At 47.5% G+C, this 12,274-nt stretch overlaps 1 protein-coding gene and 1 long non-coding RNA gene across 2 annotated transcripts in view; one reads left to right on the top strand and one right to left on the bottom strand.

Annotated features, from left to right (window-relative positions):
- The window catches only part of Nlrc5 (NLR family CARD domain containing 5), an 81,077-nt gene extending 74,416 nt beyond the window's left edge, over positions 1-6,661 (bottom strand). The window contains exon 1 of the mRNA XM_052728863.1: positions 6,569-6,661. The gene's annotated coding sequence lies outside the window, so the exon portion shown is untranslated. The remainder of the gene's footprint in view (positions 1-6,568) is intronic.
- A 55-nt stretch (positions 6,662-6,716) lies between these two features.
- On the top strand, positions 6,717-9,196 carry LOC128104107 (uncharacterized). Its single transcript, XR_008215878.1, has 2 exons — positions 6,717-6,790; positions 6,872-9,196. It is a non-coding gene; the product is annotated as an uncharacterized LOC128104107 (long non-coding RNA).
- The last annotated feature ends 3,078 nt before the right edge of the window (positions 9,197-12,274 follow it).

Here is a 12,274-nt window from a genome sequence, read left to right on the forward strand (position 1 = left end):
ATGTTGCATTTGTTTAACTCTGTGAAGCTGTGTTACTGCGCCTGTCTAAAACACCTGATGGTCTAATAAAGAGCTGAACAGGAGAAAGGACAGGCAGAAGAAAGGATCGGCGGGACTGGCAGGCAGAGAGAACAAATAGGAGGAGAAATCTGGGAAGAAAAGATCGAGGAGCAAGAAAAGGAGGAGGACACCAGGGGCCAGCCCCCCAGCTACACAGGAAGCCACGGAGTCAGAAGTAAAGAAAGGTACACAGAAATAGAGAAAGGTAAAAGCCCAGAGGCAAAAGACAGATGGGATAATTTTTAAAGAGCTGGCCAGAAATAAACCAAGCTAAGGCAGAACATTCATAATAAGTCTCCTCTGTGTGATTATTTGGGAACTGGGTGGTGGGCCCAGCAAAAGTGCAAAAAGAGTTTACAAAAAAAAAGCCAACAACATTTACTACACAGAACAAAAAAGAAAAAAGAAAATTATGGGCTAATCTCTGTAATGAACATAGGTGCAAAAAATTTCAACAAATCCTAGTGAACCACAGTTATCAACACATCAAACAGTCCATTCACCACGATCAAGCTGTCTTCACTCACGTAGGCAGCAACGGCTCAGCAAGTGCATTCAACACGTTTAACACAGCCATAGTCTCAAGGACAGAAATTGCAGGATTCTATCAACACATAGAGAAAAAGCCTTGGACAGATCCAACATCTCTTCATGATAAAAACCACGAAGAAATTAGGAATGAAAGGAACATATCTCAGCATAATAAAGCCATATATAATAAACCTACAGTCAACCTGATACAACAAATTAAAAATACTTCTGCTAAAGCCAGAAACAGAATAATGGCGTCTACTTTCTAGAACCACTCTTAATCCACATAGTACTGGACGTCTTGGCTGGAACAATGAGACAAGAGAAAGAAAAAAAAAAGCATGCAGATCAGAAAGAAGTAAAACTATCCCAATTTGAAGATGACATGATCTCATGTATGAGCCCTCCTGAATGCATCCAAAAGCCCTTAGAACCCATGAATACTGGGCAGAGGGGCAGGAGGCAAATGACACAGAAGTCAGCAGACTTTGTATCCAATAATGAACATACTGAGGAAGAAAGTTTTTAAAAATCCATTCACAATAGCTTTAAAAAATAAAACTTTAGACTAAATCTAACCAAGACAGTGGAATAAGACTTCTACACTGCTAATTTTAAAATACCAAAGAAAGAAATCAAAGATACTAGAATATGGAAAAACTTCCTTTGCTCATGGATTGGTAGACTTAATATTGGAAACTGGCTATATTACTGAGAGTAATCTATAGCTTCAATGCAATCCTCATCAAAATTCTGCTAACATTCTTCACAAAACTAAAAAAAAAATTATAAAATTTTGGAAGTACAAAAGATCCCTAAGAGCCAAAGCAACCCTGACCAAAAAGAATGAGCTAAAAGCATCACAAACCTGATTTCAGTATACACTATGGAGCCATAGTAACAAAAACAGCATGTTACTGGTACATACACACACACACACACACACACACACACACACACACACGGTGGATAAAACAGAGGATCCAGAAATAAACACACACAACAATGGCTACCTGATTTTTGACAAAGATACATTCTATAAACATACATTGGAATGAAAACAGCCTCGTGAACAAATGGTGCTGGATATCCACATAGAGAAGAATGAAACTGGGTAGTTATCTCTTCCCTTGCACAGAAATCAATTAACATTGGAACGAAGACTTTAATGAAAGACCTGAATTCTGAAATGACTAGAGAAAACACAAACCAAACACTCAAGATACAGCTTTAGGCAAAGGCTTTCTGAAAAGAATTCTGGTAGCATGGGAATCAATACTAGCAACTGAAAAACAGGCTCATACGAAATGTAAAATCCTCTGTGCAACCAAAGAAACAGTTAAGTAAGTAAAAACAAACAAACAAACAAACAAAAACAAAACCTGACAGGAGAGACAAGCTTTCTCACCTGTACTTGTGGCAGCAGATTAATAGCTAGAATATATAAAGAACTCAAAATACTAAATACTAGAAAACCAAACAACACGATCAACAAACGAAGAAAATGAGCACAGCTCCAGAAGCTGAAGTACCAAAGACCAACGGGCATTCAAGGAAGGTTCGATTCCTCAGCCACCAGAATTCACACCGAAACAACAATGAATCTCATCTCACCCCAGTCAGAATGGCTCTCGTTCAGAAAACATAAAGTCCTTTGAGGATTCAAGAATAAAGGAGTGTGTGTGTGTGTGTGTGTGTGTGTGTGTGTGTGTGTGTGTGTGTGTAGTCACTGGGAGTATAAATTAGCTTAGCCAGCATAGAAATTAATACAGAGGCGCTTCAGAAAAAAAAAAGCAAACTAAAAAAAAAAAAAATAGAATTACCATATGACCCAGCTGTACCACTTCCTGAATACCTGAAGGACTCCAAACCCATATACCCCAGAGATACTTGCATATCCATGTTAGGGCAGCATCTCACAATAGTCAAGTTGTGGAATCAGCTTGGGTGTTCTGTCAACAGAGGAATGGATAAAGAAAATGTAGTACACACACACACACATATATACATACATACACACACATACAAACATACACACATACACATACAAAATGGTATTTTGTTCACCAATAAAGAAAAGTAAATGATGGTGTTTGCAAGAAAATAGACACAACTAGAGATCAACAGATTAAGTGAACACAAGACAGACTCAAAAAGACAAATACTGAATGTTTTCTTTCATTTGTGGATCCTGGATTTTTATATAGATGTATAAAATAATATACATATTACTTTATGCATTTATTATATCGATATGGTCAAAGTACAGGATATACTTGCATAAACAGGTCTCTCTATTCACAGAGTATACATCCATAAAGAGGGCTGGAAACATGACTCAGTAGAAAAACACTCACTTGTCATGCTCAAGGCCCTGTGTTTGATCCCTAGCACCAAAATAATAAATATATAGAGAAAATAAAAATTATTTATTGCATTAAACAACAAAAAAAACCCTTGTGTGCCCACCATACAGTACACTCTCATCATAAGAGAGGGAATACATGTGTGTATATGTACATATGGGTATGGAACACATATGTACACGTCTGTTTATTTGTATACATATATATGTGCATAATCTAAAGTCTATTTAATGAAACTGACTGTGCAGGGAAAACACTGGATACCCTTGACTGTAAAGGCTCAGTTAGACTCTGGAAGAAGACACAGACACCCAATGACACTGGGTGACTAGATGAATATATTAATTACTTAACTAAATTAAATGGTTTATTTTAAAAATTTGGAGACTGAGTCTCACCACATAGGTTACACTGGGCCCCACCTCCCATAAGCCTTCTGCCTCAGCCTCCTAAGTACTGGGTGTGTGTCACCGTGCCTGGGACTTGGTTTTGTTTTAATGTTGTCCATACTATTTAGTTTAACAAGTGAGACTATTTTTTTAAAGTATCTAAGCCCATTAAAATATGGGTACATACATGGGACAACCTAGTGCTAGAGGGCCTCTGCATATCCGCTCCATGTGGTTCCCTTCACCAGTGATGGGTGCCAGACGGAGGGTAGTCAAAGCCCCTGTGGAGAAGAGCCCGTGGAGGAGATACAGAGGAGTGATCGGAAGCAGCACCTGGGATGTTGTTTAGTCTGGCTTCAACAGGAAGAACCAGTTAAATCAGGTTTCCTCCGGCCTCCAACCCAGAGACATGGTATGTCCTTGGCTTAAGACAATGACTGTGACAGAGAGGAGGAAGATTCTGCAGTCACAGGTGACCAGAAAAACAGAGCCCGCCACCCTCATCTCCAAGATCCAGAGACAGGAAGACTCAGGGTTCCCCTACAGAGAAGAATGGGGGCTACAACAACTCTCCCAGCTTTCAGGGACCTAGAGACCGAAGCTAACATGCCAGTTACACAATCACACCCATTTATGGGTGACAAGTCCCACAACAGTTGGTGGCACCTGCTTCCCGCTTCCGCCTGTCTTACACAGGATTCTCTGAGGGCCTGTCAAGGCCAGAGGTCCTGTTCTCAGAGCCTCTTGCCCCAGCAGCCAGTGGGATCTATTCTGTTTTGCTTCTAAATTATGTTTCTTCCACAGAATTAGTTCCAGCCAAACAGGGTTTAGGCTATCAAGTACACTCACAGGAACAGATCTGGCGAAGAGAGACCATGCTTTGCACCCCGAGAACACCTACAAAGAGGTTTTTGCTTGTCTTCTGTGGTAAGGATAGAACCCAAATCTTCTGCAAGCCAGGCAAACTCTTGACTTCTAAGCCACACCCCTCCCCTGAAATTTCTTAAGTGTTTGCACTTCCTCGCCCAGTTCTCTGTAGGTGATTGAGGAGTGATGCTGAGATGATGTGGTAACAGTCCCCTCAAGAACTGACGGAAACAGAGTGCTTGGCTCTCTGCTGGCTGCAACCTGGAAGTCTGCACCCAGGAGTGAGCAGAGGCCCCTGCACAGCACTAGAAAAGGAGCCCTCCTTCTTCCAACTGGGGTGGTTGCTGGGATTTTGGACATTTCTCGGCTTGTGCCTGCAGTCCTTGTCTCCCCAAGATGGCTGCCTGCCCCAAGGTGTCTGTTTTGACATGCTGCTCTCCTCTAGTACCAGGCAGAAGCTGTGCTGGGCCCCTACCACTACCTCATCTTAACTGTCTGCAGCCACCTTATGTCCAAATAAGGTCACATTCAGAGGCAGTGGAGGTCAGGACTTCATATCTTCCTTAGGGGACCCAACACACAGCCCAACACATGGGAGAAGACATTCAAAACCCAGTTTTGTTGGGTTCTCTTCAACAGGAGAGAAGGAGGTGTGCTGGATACAAGGACACTGGCCAAGCCCTGCTCTCCAGCTAGCCTGGGACAAGCCTAAGCAAACTTTCCCATCCAAGTGCTACCTAGGCCTGATCACACTTAGCTTCTGAGGCCAGGTCGACCTGTGCCTTGGGGGCAGTCAGGACCTTAGGCCAAGCAGACGGGGGCATCCCCTAAGCTTCTGCATTTGTCCTATCAGGACCTAAAGCTCGCTGATCTTGTGGCCAAGGACTATTTCTACTTTGTCTCATTCAATCCAGGAGACAAAATTTGAACTCTCCATTATGCCGATATTACAGATGGGAACTCAAGCTTCCAAGAGATGTAATTGTTAGCTCATGGTCATCCAGCAAGAGCACAGTGCTGAGGGCCCCAGGAGGTCCCTACTCCAGGACAGGTGGGGGCTGGTTCTGGAGACAGAGCAGGCAGGCATAAACTCTGGAGACTGGTCTGAAGGAAGCATCCAGCAGGAGCCTTACGAACTTCAAGTCACCGGCTGCCACCCTGCTCTGTTCTCTGGTGGGAGGTCAGGCCTGGTGCATTATTTTTGTGGTGCTGAGAACTGGACCCAGGGTCTGACCTACCACTGGGCTAGAAGCTGGCGGTTTTCCAGGATTCCTTGTCCTTTAGAGAGAAAGAAAGTCACTCGGAAAGAGGACGTTCCAGATATGGCTACACCCATCTTTTACCATTCCCTGGCCTTCTTCCCAATCATGGGAAGCCAGTTTTCAAAAGACCTTTTATATACAAAGCCCCCCACACCACCTTTTCAGAAGAATCCCAGCAACACACGCAAACAGTCCTGAAGACCCGGGGTTCTGCAGGACCGTCCCAAACGGCCGCTCCCTGCAGCTGCGAGCTCCCGGCTTTTCTGAGTGAGAAAATGGTTTGAAACCCACATGGCAACGTGGGAGGCCAGGAACAAAAGACTACCCCTTGTGATGGTGGGTTTCAATGATCATTAGAAATAGACATGATGATGTTAAAGAAGAGTTGGGGTTTTTAAACGCAATAGTCTCTCTCTCTCTCTCTCTCTCTCTCTCTCTCTATATATATATATATATATATATACATATATAATATATATACATATATATATATGTATAAAAGATTCCTGTCTTTTCGTACACTCTGAGATATTTCTGTTGAGATTCTCTGTCTGGCATTTGCTTCAAAACAAAGCCGCTGGTGAAAACCCTGAGGTTGGCGACTGTTGGAGGATATCGGCAGGAGGAGGAGGAGGAGGCATCCTTCTATAAAAACAGCAAGTTGCCAAGGCTCAGCCGAACTCTCTTCTACTGTGTAATGAAAGGGTTGTTGTTGTTGTTTTGGGCTGAAAATTCGGAGTCGTGTGTAACAAACAGGGGACTTCTGTGATTATTAATAAGGCAATGGAAGTTGAAAAGGAAAAGAAAAAAAAAAATCTAGAAAGGATGGCTCCAGAGGTTGACTGGCGCGGCACCAGGAGAAGGGGCGCACAGACAAATAGCACATTCCCCAAACGGAGTCACTCCCCAATTTGCCACCTTCTGTGGCCCCCAAACTGCAGAGTGGCTGACTGCATTTTGCTAAGCCACCAGTGCCCACCCGCCCGTCTGTCCAGGTGTCCATACGCCCGGCCTCTGGCACCCCTCCTCCCCCTCGGCGCAGAATCCGAACCCACAATCTCCATCCGCGCCCCCACCTGGGCAGGTAACTCACCGACTCCGCTCCTGCTCCGCCGCGCTCTGCTCTGCACGAAACTGAAAGTGGCCACTGGGCGCTGTTGGCTTGTTCATGGAACCCGCCGCCGCTGCCGAGAAATCACGTGGATTCTAAGTGCCAGCCCCAAGGCACGCGGGGAGGGTGCCCGGAACCCGCGGCCGCTTGGCAAAGGCAGACGGAGACGCTGGGGCGTGCCTCTGTGCCTGCCAGTAAGACAGGGTAAGGTGGGCATCTGCCCGGCGGAGGGTGGGGCCAGGGCGCCGCAGGACCCGCACAGGCTTACTTTCCCCGCCTCATCAGGAGGAAGGCAGGAGGAGCCACTGAGCAAAACTTCGTGGAGTTGGGTCCCAGGTCCTGACTCCAGGCTCCCGCGTGCTGCAGGATGACAACTGTTCATCACCTGAGCCCTGACCTGGACAAGCACGGTCTCCAGCTGTGTCTCCGCCAGATACTGAGGAGCCACAAAACCCAGGTGAAAGCGTTGCCTAGTTAGTCTGCAGAAGAAAGCTGGGGCGCAGAGCTGAGGGGGCGTGGGAAGAGGTGGGCGGTGAGGAAAGGATTCGAAGGCCAGGGTCAGTCCTGGAAACCACTGGCCTTGGCTCTGTTTCAAGTTCTACATGCTGCCCTGCCCCTTGTCTTTGTCCCAGAACAGGAGGCCAGGCTCCTGCTGGGGACGGCTCTGGCTTCCATACAGGGGATCCCTGTGACATCCCACAATGAAGCAACTCTCCCATGATTGCTCTGGGGAGGAGTGGAGAGACAAGGGTGCCACGTGAGCACGGATGGCAGTCAGGAGCACAACCATGACCCCGACACCCCAGGCTCAAATCCTCTTTAAGTGCTGGTTACATCACCCCAGACCAGTGGGTCTCCACCTTCCTAATGCTGCGACCCTCTAATACAGTTCTTCATGTTGTGGTGACCCCAAACTATAAAATTATTTTTGTTGCTACTTCATAACTGTATTTTCGCTACTGTTATGAATCAAATGCCGGATATCTGATATGTGACGCTTGTGAAAGGACCGTTCAACCCCAATGGGTCGAGACCCATACGTTGAGAACCACTCTCCTAAACCAAAAACCCTGACTCCCCAAGTCTCAGCTCCGGCATCTGTCTTGTGGCAGACAATGACCGTAGCACCTTCCCATTCCTCCATGAGAATGCAGGACCAGAAGTTACAGCAGATGTAGCCTGTGCCAGAAACGCTTAAGAAGCCCTTCTACTTCTATTCTCTTCTTTGGGTCTTGAATTCCTGTGACCTCTAACCTCCTCCCTCCCAGGACCAAACCAGGAATGTAGAAAGTTCTTGACAGGCAGACGCAGGTGGCATTATTTTTGCGGTGACTACTTGGCTGTGACTCCCAATTTTCCCACCCCTGCTGGTTCACCTTTTAACACACGCCTTGATTTTAGCCAGACTCCGTTTCCTGTTGTCAGGTGGTGGAGTCCCCGCCTGTGGTACATGGTGGGATGTCAGCTGTGTGTGTGAAAGGAATTACAGTCCAACCAACAGTAGGACTCAGCTCACATTTCTCCAACCGTTATGCGTGGCTGGACCTACACCTTTCGGTGCTGGCAGAGGGGTGTCAGTGGATTCAGACAATTAGCCGCCACCCAGAAAGACAAGCACAGGCCATATTTAGATTCACTTAAACCCACAAAGCCGGAAGAGGGGGCAGGACACAGGTTAACATCTCATTAGGCACAAGGAGAAGATCCAGAGAGGTCGAGAGTCAAAGGCCATGTGGCAATGAGAACTGGATCTTGTGAAACCAGCCCGCCAAGAAGGGTTCTGGAAGAACTGTTTTCCCAGACTCACCAGCGTTCTCTGCCTGTGTTAGAAGCCATTATCCTGTGAGCCAAAGTGCTACCATCTTCATGAGATCAGAAGGACACCGCATTGGACCTTCACCCGAGTTTCCGGCCACTCCTCCCAGGCAACTCTGCCCTAATTGCCTAAGGTCTCTAGAAAGGGCAAGAGTGTACAGACTGTGGAGGACTGGGGAGGACGGCTTCCCTATGCAGCTTCGGGGGGCCATCATCCATGCTGGGTGAAGACGTTCCAGTGCGGCTGCTTTGGGGTCACCAGCGAGTGCTCTGTAAGTAAGCCCAGTAAACTCACTGGTTCCCCAGGGTGAACTGTGGTGAAACAGTATTTCGGTTTGTGTCAGGACCTTGGGAGGAAGAGGGACAGATGTTCTCATCTCCCCAGGGAAAGACTTTTCACAACAGCCCAACCAATGGCCTGAGGCCTCCATCAACACCAGGTTCCTTTGGCCAAAGTGCACACGGTCCTTCTCTGGTGAAGCTTACATGGTTATCTGCTTTGGAAAGCCGGGGGGCCCTTGTGTGTGAGAACTGGCCCAAGGTGCTAGGAGACTGAAGAAAGGTGAACAGACCCAGGCCTGGACAGAGTACAGTTTCCTGGGGACTTATGGATAAAAGTATTCCGGGGGTAGGGGTGAGGGCTGGAGAGATGACTCTGCTCTTCCAGAGGTTCTGAGTTCAATTCCCAGCAACCACATGGTGGCTCACAACCATCTATAGTGGGATCTGATGCCCTCCTCTGGCATAAAGTCGTAATGAGGATAGTGTACTCATATACATAAAATAAATAAATCCCCCCCCAAAAAAAGCATCCCTTGGATGACTGTAAGACAGATGGTTCTCCACACCCCAAGGAGGTGGGAAGTGTTCCTTGTTTGGCAAAATCATCCTCCACTCATCTTCCTAAGGCCTAGTCCCAACTCACCCTAGTGCCAACAGCTGTGGTGGCAAGATATACTCTCAGGGCCCTGGCGGGGGGAAGCACTGTTTGCTGTCTGGATAGAGCAGAAGGCTCAGCTTCCAGGCAATGGATTCTAATCGGGTCTGCCAGCATCTGGCCTGGGCCATGGTTGTCCTGATCTTTAGAGATCAGCCCACGCAGAGCTTCTGAACTGGGAGTGGGGGGTGGGGTGGGGAGCAGGTTTGTGGGAGAGTCTGGCTGTTGGCTTCTGTTCTAAGAAGCCTCTGCTCTCTGAGCTGCCATAGGTCCTGCTACACGCTCTCCTGGCACCTTTTGGTGACCTGTAAGTGCCCCCCACCCACCCACTGTCACAGGCCTGGAGACCTGTTCTACAGTGACAGAGAAGGTTACTGGCGGGCTACATCTGCTTTCCATTATGGCTCAAGGATTCGTTCCAGGGTCCCAGCTAGGGTGACACTCTGGAGGACTTCTCAGAATGCCCTTGGCGATGCAAGAATTTCTGGGCAGGGGAGGGGAGCTGCCTGGGTGGCAAGCTCTCCCGTTTTTGCTCTGTGGCATTAAGGGAAGGCCTTAGGCTTTGGGGGGCCCTTAAGGGAGAAGTTTTGGTCCACTGTGGCTTCTAACAGGTTTCGCTGCCCTAGAAGACAACAGTGTAAATAAAGCCTGGAATTCCCTGTTGGACATCTGGGGCTGGTGCACGCTTTCCTTTTCTTAAGATTTATGTTTATTTTATGTGTAGGAGTGCTTTGCCTGTATGTATGTGTGTATATATATGGTACATGCTTGCCTGGTGCCCTCAGAGACCAGAAGATGGCATTGGATCCCCTAGAATTGGAGTTAGGGGCAGCGGTGAGCCACTATACAGATGCTTAGAGCCAAACCTCTGCTAGAGCAGCAAGTGCTCTTAATGGCTGAGCCATCTCTCCAGCCCCTAGAAAGCAATTTTGCAGGGGGCCTTTCAAGAACCGTCCCCATGTTCCTGGCTGCTTCTGGTCTCAGACTCTCGCTCTGAGATCGAAGGGCAGAAGAGAACAAGGATAGTGTGGGCTGAGGCTGTGAAAAAGAGGGAGGATGTCTGGGGCTTCCTGCCAAACAGTCTAGCCTACCTGGTGAGTTCCAGGACAGTGAGAGACCTGGTCAAAAAGAGATAGACAGCTTTTCTGTGGACAAGTGAGTTCACCGTCTGGCCTCTACATGCAGGCACACACACACACACACACACACACACACACACACACACACACACACACCTGCACACATATGAACACATAGATTCATGAATGCATATACATGCGTTTTTAAAAAGTCAAGTTTACGGGGCTGGAGAGATGGCTCAGAGGTTAAGAGCACTGGCTGTTCTTCTAGAGGTCCTGAGTTCAATTCCCAGCAACCACATGGTGACTCACAACCATCTACAATGAGATCTGGTGCCCTCTTCTGGCCTATAGGCTGAACACTCATTGTATACATAATAAATAAATCTTTAAAAAAAAAAGTCAAGTTTACTTTGCTCGCGGTAAACTTAATAGCCTTTTCTAGAGGCTGGAAAGCCCTAGAACAGTGGTTCTCAGCCTTCTTAATGCTGCAGCCCTTTAATACAGTATGTTGTGGTGACCCCAACCTTAAAATTATTTTGTTGTGCTGGGCGGCGGCGGTGGCACACACCTTTAATCCCAGCATTTGGGAGGCAGAGCCAGGCGGATCTCTGTGAGTTCAAGTCCAGCCTGGTCTAAGAGCGAGATCCAGCACAGGCACCAAAACTACACAGAGAGACTCTGTTTCGAAAAACAAAAAACAAACAAACAAAAAAAATTATTTGTTGTTCCTTCATAATTGTAGTTTGCTACTGAGTGGTTTTTCAGTTCCTAAAACCATAAGAAAGACCACAGACTGAGAACTGCTGTCTTTGAGTACGGCTTTAAAGAAGGCATCACACTGCTTCAACTCCCAGTAGAAAAAACAGGCACAGAGGCACAGATGGAGGGGCCAGAAGGCAAGGGTGGCCCAGCTTTCTAACAGTCTGCTCTGGGAGTCACCAGTGCACTCCTGATCGATCAGGAGCTCACGACCCTTCAGCCGAGTCTCTGAAAAATCCCTTGACTCCTTCTCAAACAGCCAATCACTTCTCAATACTGCCACAACGTGTGTTCTGAGGGGTGGGAGACGGCAGGACAAACCACCCCACTGGGCCAGTGTAGTGGTCATGCCTGGAGAACACCTTCCAGGATTGAGATGGAAGAACCCTTTGTGCTGGAGCCTAGGGGTGGGGAGGACGGGGGGGGGGGGGGGGGGGGGGGGAGGCTAGAAGTCTGCCAAGAGGACCTTCTCTTCAGCGTTAAAGTTGAGTTGAGTTGCCTATTCAGGGCCCTATCTTTCTCTTCAGTGGAAAGGCAGACTTCTACAAGGCCCTTAGGCTCCCTACCCACCTCGGAGTCTCCCATCCTCTTCACTTCCTGCCTCCCTCACCCTGCAGGGTGGGAACCACAAGGAACGGGATGAATCAGATACTCCATTTGGACTCAGGCAGGAAGCTAGTCAGAGGAGGGGATGGGAACTTCGATGAACAAAATGATTAGTGTGTCACCAAGTTAGGGAGTGACATTTCCGGACCCCACATGTCCGCTCTGGCTCTAGCATCTTTTCTCATATGGCTACTTAGTAAATTCCTACTCAGCCTTTAAAATGTGACTTAAATAGCCCCTGTCCCTGGCTACTAGAAGATGAAGGTGTGTGTTCAGGTACAGCTTCCACCCTGGCTGTGATCTTCCCTGGTATGAAAGCCTTCTGTCCATCAAAGTAGCTGAGTCAGGATTTGGGCATTAGGACTTCACCCAGGCTTAGCCATTTAGGACTTTGTACTCTGTAGGGGGAGTGGACACCTGCTGGAATGGAGTATTCCTTCTGTGACATCTGATGACATCTCAGGTGTGTGTGGGGTCCCTGCTGCTTGG

The sequence above is a fragment of the Peromyscus californicus genome, unplaced genomic scaffold (assembly GCF_007827085.1).
Source record: "Peromyscus californicus insignis strain IS unplaced genomic scaffold, ASM782708v3 Scaffold_8__1_contigs__length_139910024, whole genome shotgun sequence".
NCBI lineage: Eukaryota > Metazoa > Chordata > Mammalia > Rodentia > Cricetidae > Peromyscus > Peromyscus californicus.